The following is a 24,937-nucleotide window of genomic DNA, read 5'->3' on the forward strand; positions in this document are numbered from 1 at the left end:
TTCAGGTAAATGGAGTTCTATAGTGGCATGATTTGCGTGGCTCTTAACTCTACTTGGAGAGCGAGGGAAATTGGGTTCTATGCTGATAGGACACTCAAAACTTCTGGTCTCAAATGAAAGAACACCCCAAACATCAAAGGAGATGTGGGCATCCCTTCTTTCAGATGGTGTGCAGGGCTTACCCCTTTCTGAGATTACCCTGGCTCCAGAAGCCTCTTCCTGGCATTTAATTTCTCAGATAAAAACTGCTGCATTTCTGAGCAGCATCATGAGCCCAATTTTATGTTCCAAATTGTAGTTTTGAACGGGCTGGGGAGGGTCTTTAAAAGCCTAGTTGAGAATCCACTACTGATGACATCGAAGCTATGGACTGTTAGAGATGGAGCATAGTTGACCAAGTTCTTTGGGTCGTTGTAGAAATTGTGTGGACAGTGTGATGGGGTCATCTGGGTTCCTCTTTGAGAGATAACCAAGACCTCAAAGATGGGGGGAATAGGAGAATACAGACAGTGGACCCTATGGTTCCATGGGGTTGGGTGGGGTCCTCTGTGGAGAGATTATGACTAAGGCCTCCAGGCCAGGAACACAGACCAGGGGACTACAGAGATGGGGGGGGGGTTGTGGATGAATGTGATGGGGTGATCTGGGGTTCTCTGGTGGAGAGGGGATTATCACTACGATACTTGTCCTATCTCCATTAGGGGCCACCATGACTAGGTCCCTGGAATAGAGGGGTTTCCCTAATCTTGGAGCTGAAGACCTAGGGACCTAAGGCAGGTGCTCAATGAGGGAAGAATTAGGGAACATGTGAGGAAGGTGCGGCAGTCCTCACATCACATGATCTGCTGGCTGCAACAGCCGATTATCTGAACACAGAGATGAACTCACTGTTGCCCTCATGTCTAGAGGCCAGGGTGGTACAGATGCCTCAGAGCCACCTGTATCTCTGGGTGGATGACAGTTGTCTACCTGTCCTCCTGTGGATGACATTTTCATGTTGGTTGTTAGGGCATTACAAAGAGGGCTGCTGTGAACATTACTGTACACGTGTGCTCTGAAACTCACCTTCAATTTCCCTGGTGCACATCAGGAATGGAAAGACTGGCCATATGGAGGCATGTGTTGACATGTTTAGGAATCACTGACTGTTGTCCTGAGTGACTTCGTGTCCACTCATTCTCTGCTTTTTCTCCTGCTCCCTAACTTGGTCCTAATGGCATCCCATCTCATTCATACCTCAGGCCCATACTTCACCAACTTCTCCATGTGTGCTCATGGATCCATTTCCATGAAGTTGCTCTGACACCCTGTTGTCAGTTGCCCTATGACTCTTGGTGTCACCCTTACTTGTGGTGTGTCACATTTCCCTCTTAATAGACACCCTGTAAAGGCTGGGCACTGACAGAAGAGAATGTTCAGGATTCACATTGAGCACCCAGGATGACTCCTAATATGGAGACATGTCGGTGGGGTGATCTCAGGGAAATAGAGCCAATCCTGATGTATAGAAAGCAGGATGGCAGTATCCTGTCACCTAGCTCCCTTTGAGGCAGAGCCTATCCCAACACTATCCTGCCAGGACTCCAGAGCAGCTGCCAGCACCATCTGCCATCCCAGGTTCTGTGTCTGCTATGGAGCTGATCTAACTCTACCCTCCAGCCAGGTGAGGCCTTCCTGTGAGCACTGCATGTTTTCCTCTTCCCTCTTGATCCAGAGCTCTTGGCTGAGGAGTGCTTAACTGGTGTTGTTGACGTGAAAAGAAGAGGTTAAGAAGGATCAGAGATGACTCAAGGCTGGATGTGTTAGTGGACTGGGAGTTGGGTGGGGCTGTTGCAGGGTAGTGTTCCCTCTGGAGTCCAGAGTACAGTCTGCACAGGACCAGGAGTTGCCAGGGAGAAGACAGGTCTTGGAACCCAGCAGAGGTGCCTCTGTATGTAATGTTCTGTGTTGGTTTTCTGGGTAAGTAGCCTGAAATCCAGGCCTCCTGTGATGCCTTCTGGGGAGGCAGGATGCTGCTTGAACTTTCAGGGGCACCTGGGCAGGAAAGTACCAGGGGAGCCAGGCCAGCCACTCAATGAGGAGCACGTGCAGATTGTCAACACAAGTTATGGAGCTTAATTTTTAATAAGAAAACAGAGGTCTTCCGAATTTCCTGAGGGTTTCTGCTGAGAGGTATCAAGGGCGTTTTAGCCCCCCTGACATGCTTCAGTAGTGTGGTTGGCAGCTCCCTGTATTAGAGGGAGAATTTGAGAAATGTTTAGGATTTGAAGGTGAGTCTATTCAGCTCAGCAGCCGCTGAACAGAATTGAGCTCCCTGTGAGTTCTGTGTAGTGAAATCTTCCCTAGAGAGGGAGTGTTTTACTGCTGGGCCCCTTCCCACCACCTTTGCACAAGGTCACACTCCTGCACCCTGTTAGCCTTTGGAGTGAGGTATAGGCTACACTCTGACATTCCTGTGTCCAAGGGGCACCTCTCTTGAGACTGACAGGGAAAATCTGGCTGAGGAAGGCTAAGGGAGTGTAGACAAGGGTGAATTACCCATCAAATTTTAATTCATTGTGTTTGAGAAGAGGTTTGTGGCCCCTACCCTGTTCTACCCTCACTCCCTGGGTCAGGTGGGCTCATTGGACACAGGTGAGACACCGTAACCAGGTGGAGCATCCTCTTCTGTGCCTTCCTGAGGCACCTTTCTTGCTGAGATTAAAAAGGACACCTTTGCCGTTCCAAACTGAATGGCTAGGAGGGCAGTTGGAGGAGGTATGAGAGGTGACTTGTTCAGGGGTATGAAGCTGCAGTATAAAGTGCTCCAAGATATTTAGAGGCAGGTCTCAGGGGCCCTAATGACAGTCACCACCAGGCTTTCCCTGACCAGGATGGTCCTGGGGGCTCCTGGATTTGCTTCCATATCTGTATGTCCTTCCCCAGAAGACTTCTATAGGCAGAGATGCAGTTTTGTGTTGTTGTACCTGCATTTTCCTGAGATTAATGACTGCACCTACAACTTTTAAAAAAATCTATTTCCATAGGCAGAAACTGCATCCTGAACTGGAGTTTATCAACTGCATCTACAGATGTTTTCATACAGAACCCACTTTGCCCCAGTGTGGGGCACAAGGGTAAGGGCAGGCCAGGTGGATCAGGGCAGAGCTCTGGGGAAGAATAGAGAACCCAGGGCCTCCATGGCATAAATGCACTGCAGTTCTGTCACTCATTTACCTGTTGAGGCACATCCTGATTCCTTAATTTATTTTGCCATTCTGAATAGAACTTCTGTGTATAATTGCATGCTGTATACACATATTTTCAAGTCATATTTTCTAAGCAATTGTCTAAATTCTTAGGTTCTTATTGGATCATATGGTGTGCTTATGTATAGCTCTGAAAAAAAAAAAACTTAAACTTTTAAAAGTGATGAGCTATTATATATTCCACCAGCAATGAATGAGAATTCTGGTTTTACATCTTCCAATCAATACTGCATTGAAGAAGGTTGTAGCCATTGAATGCACTTGAAGTGCCGACACAGCATTGTGGGTCATTTTTCCTCATGTCAGGTGTAGCTGAGCAGCATTTCTATGCTTCTTTGCCAGAAAATACAGGGACTTTATTATAATCCTAATGGGGCAGAAGTTCCCTGGGTTCTGCAGACAGAACCAACAAAATACTGGACTACATTACCCACAATCCATGGGGGGGGAGGGGTCACCTCATGGGACCACTGCCCCCAATAAACTGACAAAATGCTGGACCACATTACCCAGAGCCCTCAGGGTCAGAAACTTTTAGGAGAATTATTTCCACCTCTTTTCATGAGTGGGAAAAAGTCTGGACTAAATAACATACAATCCTAAGGAAGGTGAATCCTGAGAATACCCCATGAAGAGCCAGCAAAATGCTGAACTATATTACAACAAGAATAGAGTTAGGATTTGGGTTTTTCTGGCTCTCCTTGGGTATCCCGGACGCTTCCTCACCCTAAGGATTATGGGTGATGTAGTCCTTGATCTTACCCACACACCTCTGCCAGGAGACCCCTGAAAGCTGAATGCACATGTTTGCCTTTATACCCTGAGGACTCTGAGTAATTTTGGGTGTAGGGGTAGGACTAGGCAAAAATTAGCCACAAGGCAAAAGTTAGTGAGATTTACAAAACCAAAAGTTCTCCTTGAATTTCCACCAATAAGGACCATGGGTAATATAGTAACCACTGACACTGGAGATCCTGGGAACTTTCTCCCTTTAGGATAATGGATTATGTAGTCCCAATATTTCCCGCTCTTAGCTTGGTATTGTGGGAGGCATTCCCAAATATTGTGGGTGAAGTATTAAGAGGTTTAAGGCTCATGTTTAGGAATTCTGGGTAATTCCTCCCACCAACTCACATGGAAATGTGGGTAATATAATCCCATGTTTTATTCAAACTGGAGAATTGTTGGTGATTCCTCCCCTGTTAGAGTTGTGGGTAATGTAGTTTCATAATTTATTGGCTCTTTACAGAGGATCTTGGGAACTTCCTCCCAACATAGTCCAAATTTCCTGCCCACTGCTGGGCATTCTGGGCGCCTCCACCCTGAGGATTTTAGGTAATGTAGTCCCATGATTTGCCCTCTCCATGCGAATAATTCTGGGAACTTCCTGTGCCATAGAATTGTGAGTCATATAGTCCCACTTATTACATAGTGGGGGCCTTGTGGAAGCTTCCTTTCCTGTGGACTTCTTACTCTCCCCAGTTAGGATTGTGGGTAATGCAGTCTTGGGTTTATCACTCACTGGGGGATTCTGGGAGATTCCTCCCCCATAAAGAATTAAAAAGTACAGTCTCAGGTTTATCTAGGCCTATGGGTTCCTGGAATATCTTTGCCTTACATAATACAGTTCCAAAATTTATGAATAACAGGATCCTGGTTTTTGCTTGATAACCATTGGCAGTGCTGGGAGCTTCCCTTTTTTCTTGGTATTGTGAGTAGTGTAGTCCCTGGTTTAACCAGCTCACAGTAGGGAGTTAGGAGTTTCTAAACCTTAGTCTGTACGCGATACTGTTACCGCTGTTGACTGGTGACGAGTCCTTGCTTCCCCGATGTTGAAGAATAACACTTTGGGACTTCATTAACATTCCATGAGTTGTCCTGTGTTTTCCCTGAGTCATTCTCCGCATGGCCTCCATTTTAGATTTCACTCGATATTAGACCCAATTTACCTAACTACACTGACTACCTAATTTTAAATCTGGCTTCATTACATTCCTGGGTTCACCACTCATGACAGAGGATCTTGGGAACATCCTCCCATTGGGATTGTAGACAATGTAGTCCCACAATTTTTGTGCTTGGCACTGGGTACCCTGGGATATTGCTCCCTTTAGGATTGTGGGTAATGTAGTCCCAAGTTTTACCTGATCATTTTAGGGAATCTGTTAGAGTCTGTAAACGAGTCAAAATAAATCTTGGGAATTTCTTCCCATATTAGGATTGTGGGTAAACTGGATTGTGGGTAAACTAGACCTCTTTAGAATTGGAGGTAATACATTTCCAAAATTTATTTGCTTGCTTCAGGGATTCCTGGAAAACTCGTTCAAAAATTATTGTGGGCACTGTAGTCCTATTTGATAGCCCATTGGAAAATCTTGGTGTTTACTACCCCTTGGGATTGTGGAAAATGTAGTCCTTGGAATACCCCTCAATGTTGAGGATCCTGGGAACTTTCCAAGGATTGTGGATAATGTAGTGCCAAGTTTTGACTGCAGACTGCAGTGATTCCTGGAAAACGTTCACAAAGGGTTTTGGGCACTGTAATTCAATTTGACAGTTCACTGATGGGCAACCATGGCGTTTTCTGCCCCTTAGAATTGTTGGCAAGTTAGTTATTGGAATTTTCCTCTTGCTGTAGAGGATTCTGGAAACTTCCTCCCTAAGAACTGTGGATAATATAACCCCAAAATTTGTCTGCTTACTGCAGAGAATTCTGAGAAATTTGTCCATGTAGGATTGTGGATAAGAAATATTTGTTATTTATCACATAGCAGGAAAATTTGGGAGCATACAGTGTCATAACTTTGTGGGTTTTGTAGTCCTTGGAATTGCCCTCTTACTGTGGAGGATCCTGGGAACTACTTCACTAAGTATTATAGTGAATGTTGTCTCATAATTTGCCAGATGACTGTAGGGATTACTAGGAAACTTGTGCAATAAAAAGAAGTGGCCATCAGTGAGCAGTCAAATTGGACTAATTTGACTGCTCACTGATGGACACTTGAAGGATCTTAACACTTACAATTGTTGACAATGTATTCCTTGGATTTACCTTCTCAATGTAGAGTATCTGGGGAAACTCCTACCTAAAGATTATGGGTAAGGTAGTCTCACACTTTGATTGAACACTGCAGAGATTCTGGGAAATGTGTCCATGTGGCATGGTGGATAATGTAGTCTAGCAATTTCACCACTCATTTCAGGAACACTTGAAAACTTCAAGGACCATAGGACTGTGGATAATGCAATATTTAAAACTGCCACCAAGCTGCAGAGAATCCAAGGAAACTATCTCCCTAAGGATTATAGGTAATGAAACTCAACAATTTTAATGCTAACTGCAGGGTTTAAGGTAAAATTGTTAGGGTTATGGTTAGTGTTAAGGTTAGGGTTAGGGTTAGGGGTTAGGATTAGGGTTAGGCTCAGTGAACTGATTTCTATGATATCAAGACTCACAGAAATATTAGACCCTACATGGAAACCTGGGGAATTGAGGCTCTGTGAAGGTACCACTCCCAGAGTTACTGGCTATATGTGCATAACCACAGAATAGGGTTTCTATTATAGGCAGTTTCACTGGCTCCTGAACTCTGTGAAGAACCATATAACTCATCTTATATGATGGTAGGATACAGGCAGGGACTTTGGGTTATATGATGGCAGGACTCTTAGGCCTGCTGAGCACAATGTGGAGCATAGTTAACTGTTTCTATTACGTTAGAATTCCCAGAACTGTTGAGATATAACTATGATTCTTGGGATCAATGATGACAAACCTACCATATCATCTTAGGTCTATGGGAGCCATATAACTGATCTTCTATTATGGCAGGATTCATAGTCTGCTGACCTCTATGTGTAGAAAACAGAACCAGTTTCTATGATGGGAGGAAAGCAAAGCTGCTGGTATCTACAAAGAGAGTCAGAAAAGTTGTGGTTGTATTTTCTAAGGATCCCCAGGTATTCTGAGCTTTACTTGAGATCCAGATAATTGGTGTCTAATGATAGCAGTTATGAAAGGTCTGTTGGTCTCCATTTGGAAAGCAAGTGAAATTGGATTCAATTGTGGTAGAAGTCAAATGACTGATTTACTGTACGTCCAAAGCCAGGTAACTGAGTTTCTCTCATGTCAGAACACACAGAGCTGCTCAGCTGTATGTGCAGACAGAGAAATGGGTTTCTGTGATGGTAGCAACCCCAGGGCTTCTAAACTCTGTGTGGCCAGCTAGGGATCTGAGTTTCTTTTGTTGGCAATGTGATTCTTGTTGCTGGGTCTACATATAGAGACAGGTAACTGACATTATAGGATGGCAAGACATGCAAGACTGCCAGATTCTACTTTGAGAGTCAGGGAAATAGGGTTTTATGATGATAGGTGTTTGAAGGCTGCTGGACGTTATTTTGAAATCCAGGCAACAGGGTTTAAATTAAGGCTGATCCAAGGACGGCATGGCTCTTCATGGAGGCCTAGTCAATTGCAATCTATCATTTCATAATACCCAAAGCTGCCTCAAAAAATGAGGAGTCATAGAACTGGGCTTCTTTGATGACAGGACACCCAAGACTATTTGGATCTCTGTGGAGAGTCAAAAAATGGAGTTTCTATAATGACGAAACTGATAGGCATGTTAGGTTTTTCATGGATAGCCAGAGAACAGGAGAAATAAAATGGCAGGGATCCCAAGTTTTCATGATCATATTTGGAGAGTCAAGGAACTGGAGTACTGATAACAGGAAATCTCCATGCTGTAGAATTCTTTGTGGAGTGCCAGGGAATAGATTTGACACTATAATGGTGATACTCACACAGTTGTTGAGATTTATCTGTCCTAGGGAAATGGGGTTATATGATGACAGAACTCTGAGTACTTTTGGGATCTTGCTAAAACAAAACAAAACAACCCCAGGGATATGGGCTATATTGTTGGAGGGACTCCCAAAGCTTATGGGCTCTATGTGCAGAGATAGGAAACTACGTTTCTGTGGTTACAGCAAATCTGGAGCTGCTGGGCTTTATGTGGAGTAAAAGTACAGTGGGATTTCATTGCTGGCAGGATTTGTAATGTTACTGGACACCTATTTGGACATCCAGGGAACTGAGATTTTATAACAGAATTCACAATTCAACTGAGCTCTATGTAGACAGAGGGGAACTTGGTTCTATGATGGCAGGGGACTGAAGTTCTATGAAGGTGGGTCTCACAGGGCTGCTGGGCTATATGTGGAGAGTCAGATCATGGGGTTTCAATAATTTTGTGTCTCCCAGCACTACTACATCCTGTGTGGAGAGCTGGGGAACTTGGGTTCTATGGTGGCAGCACACACAGGCCAGCAGATCTGCATATGAGGAGAAGAAAACTGGTTTCTACAATGACAGGATGGCAGGGCTTTGGGGATCTGTATGCAGAGCTAGAGTCTTGGATTACACGTTGGCAGGAATCACAGGGCTGCTGGAATCTATCTAAAGAAGGAGGGACCTTTGTTTCTATGATGTCAGGGAATGTGTGGCTGCTAAGCTGTATATGGAGAGGAATAAAATGATGCTTATAATGACAAGATACATAAGTCTGCTGAAATCTACATTGGGAGTGTAGAATCTTGGTTTCTACACTCAGATTTTATTCACTGCAATACTTGCAGGCCTCTGAGAATTCATCTGGAGAGCCAGGAAACTGGGATTCCATGATGCCAGGACTTGTAGTGATGTTAGTCTCCAGGTGTAGAGCCAAGGAACTGTTTTTTTTTTTTTTTTTTTTTTTTTTTTTTTTTTTTTTTTTTTTTTTTTTTTTTTATCATGGCAAGACTCCCCTGGCTAAAGCACAGTACTTTCAGAGGCAGGGACTTTGGGTTATATGATGGCAGGACTCTTGGGCCTGCTGGGGTCTATGTGGAGAGCCAGGGAAATTGGGTTTTGTGATGGCAGGGATGCTGGGTTCCATGCAGAGAGCCAAAAGTGGCTTTTATAATGACAGTATATACAGTGCTTCTGGGTTTTTCTTCAAAATCCAGGGAACTGCCAGGTGTAGTGGAGCACATCTGTAATCCCAGTGGCTCAGGAGGCAGGAAGATCATGAGTTCAAGGCCAGCCTCAGCAACAGTGAGGCACTAGGCAACTCAGTGAGACTCTGTCTCTAAATAAAATACAAAAAGGGGCTGGGGATGTGGCTCAGTGGTCGTCGATGCCCCTGAGTTCAATCCCCAGTACCAAAACAACAACAACAACAACAACCCACAGGGAACTGCAATTCTAGGATGTAGGGACTATCTGTCCTGCTGATCTTTATGTGGAAAGCATTGAAACTGAGGTTCTGTTTATGGAAGAAATCCCGGTCTCCTTGGGTCTACGAGAGAGACAGGTAAGAGGGTTTCTCTGGTAGCAGTGAAGCCAGAATTAGACAGGCAGCCAGTGTATATAGATAAATTGAGTCAGGTTGGATCTCGGAGGTCAATTTGAGTGAGTATGCGCAGTTGGAGACTGCCCCCTGAGGGATCTTATCAAGAACCTGTCCCTGCTCCAACCTGTTGCCAAGGTAACCTGTCCCAGGAATTTCCCCTCCCTACCGGGAGCTGTAACAACAAAAGAATCTGGTAAGCTTCTGGCAAATACCAAAATGATCCTAACTTAACAGGCAGCACCTAAGAGCTGCCTTGAATCATTGTCACTGGGCCACCTGTTGAGAATTGTCTCAGGTGAAGGCTAACCACAGGATCCTTTAGACCATCTGATTTTAAAATGTTTATCCTCCTAATTCTGAAAATTCTCTTCCAGACAATGCCCTTAAATTACCCAGATGAATCTTCCTGAAGTGATACAAAGAATATACTAAGCTGATTAAGCATTTTCCTAAGCAGTCGATTTAAAAAAAAACAAAAAACAAAAAACCCAAAATTCCTCAACAGAGTTTTTGGCATGTTTACCATCTGAGGACCACTAGCTGCACTCAGTTTGTCCCCTATGCTGAAATAGAGGTAGTCCTGGGACTTTTAGACCAAGGTGAATCAGGGTTTCTGAGCATGATCAAAAGAAAAAAAAGCAATTTCCAGAGAAAGTTTGTCACAGCCCTTTCAATAATCATTGTCCCTGGGTCTCCTACAATAATACTTGAAATCAGATGGTTCTGACCCAGTGAGAGGCCAGGATTAAAGAAATATGCTTAGAATTGAATTGAGTCCACCAGAGCTTCTTCCAAGAGAAATGCATTCCACAGAGTGCTCCTCAGAGAACCTTTCCTTACCAGACTGTAAATCTTTGATTTCTTTTCACTTGATATGTGACCACCTGGAATTCATTTAAACATGACTGTGAATATATGCTCATACATGTTCAGAGCATATTACTTATACTTCCATTTTTCCTGGACAACATATGCAGTCTTATGTAGGACTTTGTTATTCATAACTCTGGGATAAGAATGAAATGTTGTATAGCTTTAAAATAAATTGCATGCATTCTAGATAATTTCTTTTTACAATTTTATATGGTTTTAAATACATCACAATAATGAAAGAGTTAAAACATTACCTTTCAAATTAGAACTACCTGGAGCCCTTATTTACAATTTTTAAAAATGAACAGCAGAATCTATTCTGCTATTAACCAGATGCAATAAAACCAAGATGCCTTTTCTCATCAAAAAAAAAAAAAAATTTGTTAATGTGTCCTTGGCTACTCTGTCCTGCCCTTCCCCCTTTTGTCCTGTTTCCCACCTTTTGTCCCTCCCACTGGGCATTCCTGGGCCTAGTCACTAGGCTAGAAGGAGAAAGATAAGGGAGGAAGAGGGAACCCAAAAGGCAGAATCTGTGGAAGGGGGAGGTCTTCCCGTTTTTATAGCTAAGGTCTTCTTCGAGTCCTTTGTTTCCCTTTGTCCTGCAGTGATAGAATGTAGGTGGGAAGGCCAAAAGGTGGGAGATAGATGGCTGGAGGAGTATCTGGGCAGGAATGGCCTGGGGTGGTTTGATTAGCACCTCCCTATTTGCTGGGAGCTGTTTCATTAACAGTTCCTTAGACTGGGTTCCAGGCCTTGGGGACATTAACATTTCAATTTCCCCAAGTGCTGCTCTGGTTCCTGGACTCCATTCTCGATAATGGTCTCCATTTTCTTTATCTTACTTGATATTAGACCAGATTTACCTAACTACACTAACTACCTATCTTTAAATATGGCGTCAGTGGTATCAGCAGGGCACTCAGTTCCTCTGAACTCTATGTTTACATGATGACCTAATAAATTAGAGTCTATGACAGCAGTACTCACTGGGAATCTTGGCTTTTTGTGGAGCATCCAGAACCTGGGATTTTATCATGGCAGTATAGCTGGGGTCTATGTAGAGAGCCAGGGACCTTGAATTGTGGAGAGCAGGATTTGCAGAGATGGTTACCTCCTCATGGAATGTCAGAAAACAGGATTGAGGGAGCCTTCTGGCTGGAGTGATGATGGACCTGACACAGTAAGATGGACCTGAAACAATGGTGAGGATTTTAATTAAGGCAAGGACATTCCAGGCACTCAGAACAGCAAGAACTAAGGTGAAAAGAGAGGTAGAAAGTTAGAAAGACACAGGATTTTTTTAGAGGAGTGGTTCTTAAATTTTTTGTCTCAGAGAGACTGAGGCAGAAGGATCACTTGAGAGGTCTTGAATTTGAGACAAATTCTGGGCAACAGAGCACAATCCCATTTTGTTTTAAATTGTTCATCACAATTTAAGAGCTTTTATCATAAGATAACATCAGTTTTTATTGTTATGGAAATTAAAATTGAGTAAAGTTTGAGTTACTGTGCCAATTCTCTATGGCTGCTCAAGGAAGTTGCCACAGATAGTGACTTAAATGACAAAAATTTATTATCTAGGTTCCTGTAGTAAGAAGTCAAAGTTTGAGTTTCACAGGGCTAAAATGAAGGTATGCAAGACAGCAATTTCTAGCTCCCAAGATCAACCTCAGCTCCCTGGGATTATAGATGAGCACCCCCAAGCCCAGCAAAAGATTCTTAATCATATCTACAAAATCCCTTTTGACATTTAAGATAACATATTGAAAGGTTCCACAGATGAAACATGTATATATCTTTGAAAGACCATTATTCTTCTTACACAATTAGTAATTTACTAATTGCACATTGGCACACTCTCATAAATCCTAGGGACTTCGGAAGTTGAGGCAAGTGGATCAAAAGTTTGAGGAGAGCCTAGAACACTTAGCCAGACCCTGTTTCAAAATAAAACAGAGGGCTGGTGATGCAGCTCAGTGGCCCACAACCCTGGGCTCACCCCTCAGTACCACAACACACACACACACACACACACACACACACACAGTTATAAATGCATTACAGGTTAACATAAAATTGTTATAATAAATAATAATCAAAAAGGTGAGAAGAGTGGTACTGTTTTACTCTTTTGCAAATATTTTAAAGTCTAGCATGATAAAATACCAGATTCTTGAAATTTTGCTTCTGCATTCAGTTTTTGTGTGTTAATATAAGTTTCTGGTCAACTCTGCTGTACAAATATGAAATGATGAGAATGAAAAGGCAAATAATGTATCATGAAAAGTTTTCATTTTATGGACCTTCTGAAAGGGCCTCTTGTTCCATAGGGGCTCCTGGATTTTACTTGTGATGGTAATGTTTGAGTTTGTCTGAGATATAAGGTGTATGTGTGGACGATGACCTTGGCACTATTGTTGTCATATTGATCTCCCACCTATGGTGGCCACTGAGTCCCAAAATGTCTGTAAGTTATACTGACATCAATAAAGGCTTTATGAATTGGAAAAGGTGTCACCATGTTGTTTTCTTAAATATTTCTTTAGTTGTAGTTGGACACAGTACCTTTATTTATTTATTTTTATGTGGAGCTGAGATTCAAACCCAGTGCCTCATGCATCAAGGCAAGTGATCTATCACTGCGCTACAACCCTAGTCCACTCTGTTGTTTTTATTTTATTATTTTTGCAGTATTGGGGATTGAACCTAGGGGCAAGTGCTCCGCCACTAGGCAAGATCTCTATCTCTCCTTGCCCTTTATTTTAGTGTTATTTTGAGACACAAGGTCTGGCCAGGTTGCCCAGGTTGGCCTTGAACTTTCTAGGACTCCTCCTGCCTCAGCTTCCCAAGTAGCTGGGATTATATGTATGCCCTACAGTACTGGCTCACCGCATGTTTTTAAATGGAGAAAGATATGATTTAAATTTACAAGTTACTTTAGTAGAGTCCTGGTAACATTTTGTGGCAAAAAAGAAAAACCATGTAATTTTCACATGGAGGGTGAGAATAAAAAAATTGACATAATGAGGAATTAAGAAAGTAATATTTCAGGGTTGAGCTCTTGAAGCTGAAGAGGTTGCTAAAGATGTTCAGGTGAAAGGTGTGGCTGTGACTGCACAGGGCTATAGGACCAGGTAAGTGCTCTTTGGCATGGAGAGGTTCAAGGATGAATGTTAGAAAACTCACCACACTGGCATCCCCCTGCAAGAAGGGGGCCACATGGATGGGGTGGCCCTGCTAAAATTACCAAACAAAACAGGAGGCTGCTCTGGAGGCCTTTAGGTGATGATATGTGAAACCAAGTATCACACAGAACACAGACCTCCATAATTATGTGATTCTAAATAATTTCAAACTCATTTCTTTGTTTTAACAATGAGAATAGTAGCACAGTCATCTTCTATAAAATAACACATGGTAATAAATTACTAGTGAGGACTTGGCAAACACAGGTTATTAAGTTCCTATGACACTGAGATGCAATGCTGTTACACTGGAGCCTTAATTCGTGCTCAACAGTCAACGCCTTGGGCTTTGCTTGGGCTCTGTGAGTGGTTTCTAGTGAGTCTCTTCTTGGGCTCAGAGGACAAGGCCGGCACCCCGACTGCAGCGAGCAGCACCACCCCAAAGGAGCCACTCCATGGTCTACCGACTCACCCAAGTCGATTCCTTTCTATGGACCCTCCCGCTGCAGGGACACCGGGCAGCCTCGGCTTTAGCTTTCCCCGGAGTCCACTTGGGAGGTGAACCATGGTCTACATTTCCTGGGTGGCCCTGGATGGCTGGGTGCAGTGGAACCAGCTCTGTAGGTAGCTCATTGGAACTTGAGCCCTCCCACAAGTTTGGGGAAGATTGAGGGTCTGAAGTTTCAGTTGATCACCATGAGCAATTATTTATAAATCATTGAATGAAAAGCAAAAGGACAGGGGTTAAGGACCCTCCATGTTGCTGAAGGTGCTGGGAGGTGGTACCTGGAGAGGGCATGAAGTGACATGCCCTTTATGACTTCTTTTCTCTGATTTTTGTCACCTGCATGTTCAAGTTTATTATTTAAGATATGTTTGAAAGATAGGCTTTGTGTGAATTGGCAGTACTAAGTACACTGCTTTCTGACTCCTGTGAGCCACATCAGAAAAAAGAAGGGGCCTTGAAAGCTAACCTATGTGTCCAAGTTGAACAAAGTTGAGGATCATTTGGAAACCTGTTACTTCAACTGTGACAGCTGCTTTCATCTACAGGTAAGTACTGATATGTTGGGAGTTTGTATAGGATTGAGGATAGGGGTTGGGTTAGGAGTTACAGATCCAGAAGGGGTTTAAATTGCTCATGGAAAGGGTTGGAAGGATAAAGGGATAGAAATAGGGTAGGATTATGTTAGGGTTACTGATAGGAGATAAGATTAGAGTTAGAATCTTGGGGAAGGTGAAAGCCCTAAGGAGGGTTAGGAACATGATTTAGACAAGTAATATGGCTTATGAAGTGCTCTAGGTTTGGTGGTAGGAATTAAGGTTTAAATTTAAATACAAAAGAAAAAATAGTTGCAATAAAAAATGGTAAAAAATTTGAAGATAGAAAATGAGGGTTAAGGAATGTGATGAGGGTTAGTGTGGGTAAGGTTGAAATAGGATTGGAGTTGGTATTAGTTTTGGGTGTCTGTTTGCAGCAAGCTCCGGGAGGGGATTACAGAGTTAGGATTGTGGATTGTGGTTTATGGGTAAAATTTAACATTAGAGTTTAGTGGTTAGATGTCCCGGTAGTATTTAGGGTTGGTCTTTATATTTAGGCTCAGGGGATAGGTTAGAGTTAGGGGAAAGCTTTAGATCTAGGATGAGGGATAAGTTTAAAGTTTTAGGGGGGAGGTACTGGGGATTGAATTCAACACTGAGCTACATACCCAGCTCTATATTCTATTTTATTTAGAGACAGTGTCTCACTGAGTCGCTTATTGCCTTATTTTTGCTGAGGCTGGCTTTGATATCACGATCCTCCTTTCTCAGCCTCCTGAGCTGCTGGGATTACAGGTTTGTGCCACCTCACCTCACATGATATGTATAAAACCAAAGTGCTTTCATTCCAAGCAAATGTGCCTAGTTTTAATAGGATGCTACAAAATGAACAGAACTTATGCTCTTTTCACATTACTCCTCTGATTAGAAATTAAAAATGTATTGCTGATCTTTGATTTCCTGAATTCAGTTTTCATCCATTTTCCAAATTTATTCCAAGTGTGTCTTAGAAGCCTCAGAATCATTCTCTTGAGGATATTATTCCCATTGTTAAAGAATACAATATGGACACAAAAATCCTGTTTTAGTTAAAAATTTTTTTTTTGTTGTAGATGGACCTTTATTTTATTTATTATTTTTTTGTGGTGCTAAGAATCGAATCCAGTGCCTCATGTGTGCTAAGCAAGTGCTGTACAGCTTAGCCCCAACTCCAGCCCACAAAATCTTATTTTTAAAAATGTTTATTTTTTTTTTTCAAGAACTAAGAGAATTTTAATGGTTGCATGAATCATGTGGTCTAGTGGTACTCTCTGGACTTTGGAGACATGCAGAGTTAGTCCTGAATTCCATGTGATGAATAGTTGTGTGCCTTTGAACATTTTCTTTTCCTTCAAACTATTGTAGGAGCCTCATGTGTAAGAAAAGGCAGCATGATACTGAGTGCCAAAATATCAGCTATTCTTCATCCTTTTCTATATCTATGAACTTGGCAATGTAGTTTTCTTTTTGTCCTTTCAAAATGGAGAATCTGTTTCCAAATCCTTGGCACTGAAATATATTTGTTGTGGCTCATAGAAATCTGTTAATTATGAAATTGTGTAGCCCAGTACCTAATTTCTAAAGGTCTTGATTTCTTTCTCAAACCCTATCTTATCCATATTAACAAGCCCCCATTAACCTACTGGAGGAGGAGATGTGGAGAAGAGTCAGTGCTCTGTATCATGATGGTAGCTCACTCTCTGATACTCAGCAGCCATCCGTTAATCTCTTGCACCAGAAAAACCCAGTTTATCAAGCTGGAATCGACAACCAGCCCAGCCATGATCTAATGAGCTTTGGAGTGGCTTATTATCTAGTTGGATAACTAATATTCCCATTAGAGGTGGATGCCTAGATTCTATCACATATTGTGCAGTAGTTATCCAGAAAGAAGCAGGTGACCTACCAGCACTGATAGTCTTTTTTTTCTTACATCAGTCTGGGCCTATTGTTAGATGGTACAAACTTATGCAAAAGCATATTTAAACATAGTGTACATTATAATGGTGTTAAAACTCTCCCAATATGTCACATCAAAAGAGGAAAGAGACATAGAGCCTGATTACTGTCAGATTCTGTTGCAAAAATAAGATGTTTGCTTTTAATGTATTTAAGTTCTAGAGTCAAGGCTTTGGAGAGATCTGTTGACAGGTGACTTTAAACTCTTGGGACCCTATTTTGCTTCCCTTTCCTGTAATTTTATTTATTTATTGGGTCCTGGGATTAAACTCAGGGGCACTTGACCACTGAGCCACATCCCCAGCCCCATTTTGGATTTGATTTAGAGACAGGGTTGAGCTGAGTTGCTTAGGGCCTCACTTTTGCTGAGCCTGGCTTTGAACCAACAATACTCTTGCTTCAGCTTCCCAAGCCCCTGGGATTAGAGGTGTGTGCAACCATACCTGGCTATTTTCCTTTTATTGCTGTCTGACAACTGGAAAGAAAATGGATCTGTGTCCAGCATTAGGTGGGTAACAGTGGTCTCCTTTTGGACCCTGCCTTGTTGGTGCTCCCTACTGTCTTTCAGGGCAGTATTTCTACTGTACTTTGTGTTTATGGAGTAATATTGGTTAAAAAAGTGTATTTCCTTACTTATTACATGAAAAACAGGGGCCTCTTCCCTTTGCACCCCTCAGGTCAGAGGAACCACATTTCCCAAAGATGGAATGTGACTGCTAATAACAGACATGGTGGAGGCTTCAATTTATTACTCAGAATTTGAGTCAAATTCTCCCAAGAGCCATATGCTAAACATTAACCAGCACATCACTGCTTATAACTAGTGATTATTTTAAATTTGTTATTCTATTACACATATACATGGCCATAAATTCTTGACCAGGAATTAGTAAACATGAGTTTATTGAAATCTAGTAGCACTTCATTTTTTTCAGCTTTACCCAAGTTTTCTTAAAAATGTTTTACCAAAGTTTCTTCAAAATAACTCTTGTAGCAGTTAAACATTGTCAAAAAGCAAAAATTATTTAATTAAAATAGAAGGTAAGTCTCCAGGTTGTATATGTGATTGACAAAGGGGTATAACTCAGTGGTAGTTAGGTAGCTTTCCTAACATGTGTGAGGCCCTGGGTTCAATCTCAAGCAAAACACACACACACACACACACACACACACACACACACACACACAATTAGTGGAAAAGAAAAAGAAAATACAACAGACTCCCTGTTTCCTAGTAGTCACTGGAACACTCTATTAACACCAATTTCCACACAAAATTAAAAAATCAACACTAGGCCCTGAAGCATTTTTGAATCACAGAATAAAGGTTAAATTGGAATCAGCATAATTTTATTGCATTGTAATAAAACTCCACCAACTCAACATGTTGCTGGATACTTCATACAGGTGGGAATACTTTCACATTATTCTATTCTTTCCTAAAATGAAGTGTGTGCAGATAGAATATTTTTAATAATGAATATGCCTCCAAGATAATGTTTGTGTTCAATGGAAGTAGTAGCTTATAGACATTGTTATATGATTAAATCAAAGTGACCCATTTTAAAACTTGCAAAAACAAGTCTCTGAGGAATATTTTAGAACTGAGATTTAAGGATATTATTTTCCTTTGATAAAATTGCTTATATATACACGTATAAACTTCATAAGATTGCTATACAGGGTCAAGTCTCTGGGGACTACACCATGTTTAGTGCAGCAGATGCAATTACATGGACAAGATGGACAGATGGTGTACTGAATGACAAGAGAGACTAGCAAAAATGGATCTGAGTGGACTGACACATGCCATGTGAAAACATAATTTCTATACTGTGGAAAGCAACATCAACACAGTAGTATTTTCAAGTAAAGTGAGAAAATATAATTTGGGCTTCTCTATAGAAAAGTGTATTTGTAATAGCAAAATATAACAAAGTGATGCTTAATAATTTAACAATAGAAGGAGAGAGGATAATAGATGAAAAATAGGTATACTGGGGTTCTCATTATATTCACTGTACCTTAATTACTTTCTAGCATTTTTCATGAAGTCTTTCAGCCATTAATCTACCATTAAAAATTCCTCATTTTATTGACTATGATTCAATGACAATTTGCTTTTTTCCATGTCAAACTCAATAAGATAATACAGTTCTTACATTGTATCATGTGCCACAAATTAGTTTTAAAAATATCCAACCCCACCATCTGTGGGTAAGGTGTCCTGGTGACCCATAATGTTTAATAAAAATGTGAGGAGGAGGAGGAGGAGGGGGAGGGGGAGAGAAGAAGAAGAAGAAGGTCTAAACTGGGTCCTAAGAGAGAAGTGGGAGCTGGCCAGGCACAGCATGGTGTGTGAGGGAGTCAAAGCTGATCTGATCTGGATATGGGTGTGGAGAGGGATGTGGGAAGGATAGTAGTGGTAGGAGTCCAGCCTACAGGGTCATACCAAGCAGAGAGCAGATCACACAGGGCCTTCAAGCCACTGTCAATAAGTGTGAACTTGATTTACCTTGAGGTCACAAGGACACTAAAAGTGCTGTTAAGAGGACTTATGGTGATGAGAAACTGATGTGACTCCATTTTTGAGAAACCAGCCTCTACCTCAGAGCAAAGCCTGTGTCCAAGGAAGGGGGCATGACCCTTGTCCTTGGAAAAACCCACAGAGCACTTCTAGGCACATATCTACCCTGCTGAGTTGTTTATCTACAAATAATAGGAGAGATCTGCAGCACCAGGTGTCCCTGACTCAGTCAGGCTAGGTGAGGACCCATAGCAACTCCCTAGCAACCACCAATCAGCATGAGACAGGGAAAATACCTGGGATGCCAGATGACCCCCCAGTAGTTTATAGTGGTTGATAACATGTTGGGAAACCATGTGGTTTAGCACATACACACCTCATGGCTTAAACCAATCAAACAAATCCCCCTCTTGTACTAACCAATCACCCTTACCCATCTTGTTCCCGCCAGTGAATGTGCTAATCAATGTTAAGAGTTGTTGTTTGATTTTCCCTCGGTGTGTGATGATTTGCTAAGAGATGCTATGATGTATGTAAAGTCCCTGTCTTCCCCAAAGAATGTATAAAACTGCTGCAAACCCTGGGCTTGGGGCCTCTCAGCATCACCAGTTGCTGTGTGCGTGGAGGACCGAGCTAGCTCGCAATAAACACCTCTTTGCTGCTTACATCGATCTTGGTCTCTGGTGGTCTTTTGGGGGTCCTGAACTGGAGCATATCAGTGACATGATCTCATTTATTTATTTATTTATTTAAGGAAATCACACTCCTAGTTTTGCTCACCAAGGAGCAAGACTTGGGGTGGGGAGCCCATGACCATTCAGCTTAGTAACCTACAGAAGCAGAGATGACAGCACAGACAGGGAAGGGGCCAGTGGAAGAAGAGAAGAGGGCAGATTCCATAAAGATTGAAAAAGGTAAAAATATGGAGCTGACATCAGACCGGATATGAGGGGAAGGGGAGAATCCAGGAAGGGACAGGGATTTCCAGCTTGGGCAGCTCTGGGTGTGTGTGCCTGTCACTGAGAGGAGCACCAGAAGCTGACAACCAGGCTTGGAGGTAAACATCAGAGTTGGTTATTAACAGTCACAGAATTTCCTTAGTCTTTACATTTTTATTTTTCCCCCTTTAAACACTTCTCACCTATGAATGAAATTCTAGAAAAGGCGGGCTGGGGTGTGGCTTAGTAGTAGAGTGCTTTCTGGGCAATGGATGTGCACATCCTGGGTTCAGATCCCAGCACTGCAAAGAAGGAGAAAAGGAAAGAAAGAAAATTCTCCAACTTTGCTCCCGGTCTTCAGGCCCTGCCTGTCCCTCCGGGGTACCTGGAGCTCTATGAAGCTGAGCACCACCAGGGAGGCAGAGGCACTGGCACTGTCCCTTACCCTGTGCTCCTCAAACTAATGGAAATTTACTGGGTGCTCTCGGTGCCTGGTGCTGTGCTAGGATCTGGGGTTGCAGCTTTCTCGCGTTGCTTCACCAGGGGCAGAGAGAGGGGTGTATAGATAGTGCAGCTGCAACTAGGGCTGACTGAAAATAATCCCCCCTGGGAGCTGGCTTTGATCTGATGGTTGGGAAAAGGCCTCCAGAGGGGGTGATATTTAGAGGAGACCTGAAGGGTGAGTTTGAGAGAGCATGTCAGGCAGAGGGAACAGAGGGCATAAAGGTCCTGAGGTAGGAAAGAGGCTCATGAATGAGAACTCAAAAAAGTATATGCAGAAGCATATAGTCTTATAACTGAAAGCTGAGTCACTGTCCCCAATGACAATCAATGCCAATTTAATAATGAGGACATGGTTTTGAGAAAAAGGAAAAATAAGGTTTATTGCTTTGCTAGCAAAGGAGAAACACAGAGGGCTCCTGTCCCAAAGGCTGTGACTTTCTTGATCAGGAGGGACAGGGGTGTTTTAAGGGAACTCTTCAAGGGTTACATTCCAAGTGTGCTCTGGTAGGTGATCCTAGAGCGCCCTGATGGCCTGTTAGGATTCACTTGTTAATTTGGGAGATATTCACTTCCCAGATTTCAGCAGGCATCTCCTTCCTGTGGGGGGTGTGTTCAAGGGCAATTAACTTGGGAAAGAAAAGATAACACTGTTTCCCTAATCTTGTTAGGAAGGAAGAGAGGGGAGAAGAGAGAAAAAAATTTTTTTAAATAAACCTTAGAGTAATGAGGGCTATATTCAGAAGGTAAAGGGACCATTATTACAGTCTGGGTATAGATTTAACAAAAGATGATACAGAACAATGCATTGGACTTATTGGTTTCAGATTTGGGAAAGACTTCCTGCAGTACCAACAACTGACAGGGCCTTGAAAGCAGGGCAAGATTATAGCTGGGGGTAAGGGCATGTCCCATTTCTTGAGCACCCACCCCACGCTGGGCACTGTGCTGCTGTTTACCTACTCTAATTTCTTACCGTAGAACTGGGAGTCATTAGCACATGAGAAAATGGAGGTTCTTTTAGCTTTTAGTGGCTTTTCCAAGGTCACTGAGATGGCAAACAGGAGAGCCAAGACCCATGTTCAGATCTTTCTAGGCTGTGGTGTGTCAGCCTGATTGTGTTAGAGCTAGGGTTCTGAGGAAGTAGCAATCCTCTGGGATGAGGTTCCATGGTGTCTTGGGTACAGGTAGTGATCGGGAAGAATACTGACCTTGGTGGGGCCATGTGAAGGGAAAGGAGCACACTGTAGACTGCGGAGCCCCTGAGCAGAAGCAGCCTCAAGAGCAGTGGGGGGGCTGCTGCACCTCAGGGCCCTCCCCAGTTGGCTCTCTGAAGCACTCCACCAGCTGAGAAGGAAGCAGGCTCAATGCCCCTACAGGGAAGGTCTAAGTTTTGCTAGCATTTTCTCTTAGGAGAAAGCACTCAGTGCTTGTTTTTCCAACTGGAAATCCCAGGATTCCGAATGCTTGAGCATATGCTTAGTGAACTTGAAGGGCTCAGAACATTGCAGAACACAATGTGAGTGCCAATTGCTGCTTGAACCACTGGTGCCCAGCTCCAAGCCTCAGGGCTTATGTCCCATGGAGCATTCTGCATGTACTTTGACACAGCATCCTCACTCGGTGCTTCGGGCATCACATCAGAGATGCTTTCCATGTGCACACTGGGGCAAGCGGGCATGCCAGAACTTGGGTAAGTTTGGCTGGGCTCTTTGAACTGGTGTTTTGCTCATAGTGATCATCAGTGGAAGTTTGTTTTTAAGTCAAAATTGCCTTAACATCTAAGAACAGCTGAAAAAGCCCATGGCTGTCTCTCTTAACAGGTGGCAAAATCTCATAAGTGTTAAGGATGGAAAGGGCTTGAGGGCAATGACTTGAAGTTCTATTTCTTTCACTGCTTTTATTTCCTGTTACCAGGAAGTCTTCTCCATCCCACAGCCTGACTTACTGAGTTAGGTAGTTTTTATTCTTACTCCTTGGTAGCTGGAGCTCTCCTGTTTCAGTGATGTCCCTTTAAACTGAAGACACCCCTGCCCCAGGCCAGACTTAAGCTTTTTCTACTGTGGACAAGCTGTTCTTCTGTTATTCTGTCCAGTAGAAGTTTAGCATCTCACATTCTAGAGTGTGCTCTTCATTTCTAAACCATCCACTTCATGAATACTTATGCAAGGACATTTCCACAAAGACTCAAAACCACTCCCACAGCCTAGCTGAGGTCTACATGCCATACACAGTAGCATGGCTCCCAAAGAGAGGGATCCTTTAGCAGCAGAACTCAAGTTTATTAAAACAGCATTACAATTATAATGAAACTTAGTTTTACCTGTGCTAGCCCAGGGAAATTTTGCATAAATCGTGCTAGATATGACAGTTAAGGATTTGAAAGCATAGCATACAAAATAAAACATCTTAATTAAAAACAATTCATACCGGTGAGAAAAAAAAAATGTTCAGGCCAAAGGGAGAATAAGGGTCTTCACATCAAGGACTTGACACCTGATTCCACTTGTGAGGGTGTGGCAATGAAGAATGGTGTGGGTCTGAGTGCCACCTGGCCCTGGAAACTGCCCCCCCACCTCCCAGGCATGTAGGCTGAGCCCTCCTGCTTGCAAGTGGCAGGCAACTGGTGGAAAGGGAAGTGGCTTGCATAGTCTGGAATGTTCATCACAGCTCTCTAAATGGAAGTGTGTATTGTGAAAGGAGCTACTACCTGAGATCTGTCACTGCACTTAGTCATTGTCTGCTGTGAGAACTCATACATGGAAATGGAGTCAGTTCCTTCTGTACCCACCTTTGCAGGTGTGCACAGGGCCTGTGCCAGGCTACCTTTTCTTTTTCTTTTCTTTTCTTTCTTTTTCTTTTTCTTTTTCTTTTTTTTTTTTTTGTGGTGCTGTGGACTGAACCTCTGACCTTGTGAATGTGAGGCAAGCACTCTACTACTGAGCTATGCCCTCCTTCCCCATTTTGCATTTCTGTAGCTCAAAAGTACACAGGCCTGATTTCAAGTTGATTGGGTCCCTAACTTATCTGGAATATACATGAAAGTAAGGGCCTCCTAGTGTGGATGGCTGGATCTCACTGCAAATGGGTTCTGGGCTGTGAGGTACAGGATCTTATGCAGTGGTCCAGGACATCAAAGTGGGTTTCAAACAGAGACAAAACTTAATGAAAAACGCAGCACAAGATTGAGGAGAGTAATTTTTCCTTTTTCAGAAATGGAACTGGTTTTGTACTCGCTCTGAGTCTTAGTTTTTCTGGTGTGGTTGAGACCCAAAGAAAGGACCAGGAATGCACATACTCAGGGAAGCTGAGATCACACCAAGACTTCATGCTTATGCAGTGCAAAGCCAAAAACTCCCCATGCCATCTCTGAGAGCCTGCCTCTGATCCATGCTGACAATGACAAACTTTCATTTAGAATCTCAAGATATGAGAACTGGAAAGCACTTTGGCTGTCAGTCAATTCCATTTTATTCATGGGGAAACCAAAACCCAAGCAGCGTCCCAAGTCTCATGCTCTCCAGAGTTGTTGGCTCTGACCCTTTGGAATCTAGCAGTGACTTACAGTGGAGTCTCATGTGCGGACCCCCTGGCTTTCCCCATGTTAGTGAGGAGACAAAAAAAGTGTGGTATTATTTTCACAACTTGGAACTCAAGAAATATGAGTACAGTACTCAGAATTTAAGGGACTGGGAGAGAGAAGAAAATCAGATTCTCTTCTGTGTGTGCAGAATATCATAGGGAAGAAAAGACACCAAAACCCCTGCATTCGGCCTCTGTATGGCAACATGAGGAAGCACGAGGAACAGGCTGCAGGCCTAACACAGGTCATTGCTGGGTGTGACCCCTATTGTGACTCTTCCTTTCTGTTGATTTCTAGTTTCAACTAACTGCCATTCTCACCACTTGATATTCATAATATAAAGTGAAAGTTCTAGATCTTCATGTGTTCCAGAAACAGCCTGGCTCTCAAAAAAGCCATCAGCTGGCACAGTGCATGCTGGCCTTGAATTCAGTGCTGTGCCAACTCTTTCCTTCCAGGTGCCCCCAGAGGCACAGTGGAGGGGAGGGGAGCTGTGTCCGCAGCACATAGAGACAGAGTAGAGAATCCTATTTTGCTTGCTGGTCCTGTTTCCGTGCAGCTGCCACTTTCCACACAGAGACGCAGCTGGCCAGGAGTATCTCTTCTGGGAACTGGGATTCCACTTCCAGAAGAACTTCGCTCTCTTTA

The sequence above is a fragment of the Marmota flaviventris genome (genome assembly GCF_047511675.1).
Source record: "Marmota flaviventris isolate mMarFla1 chromosome 16 unlocalized genomic scaffold, mMarFla1.hap1 SUPER_16_unloc_2, whole genome shotgun sequence".
NCBI lineage: Eukaryota > Metazoa > Chordata > Mammalia > Rodentia > Sciuridae > Marmota > Marmota flaviventris.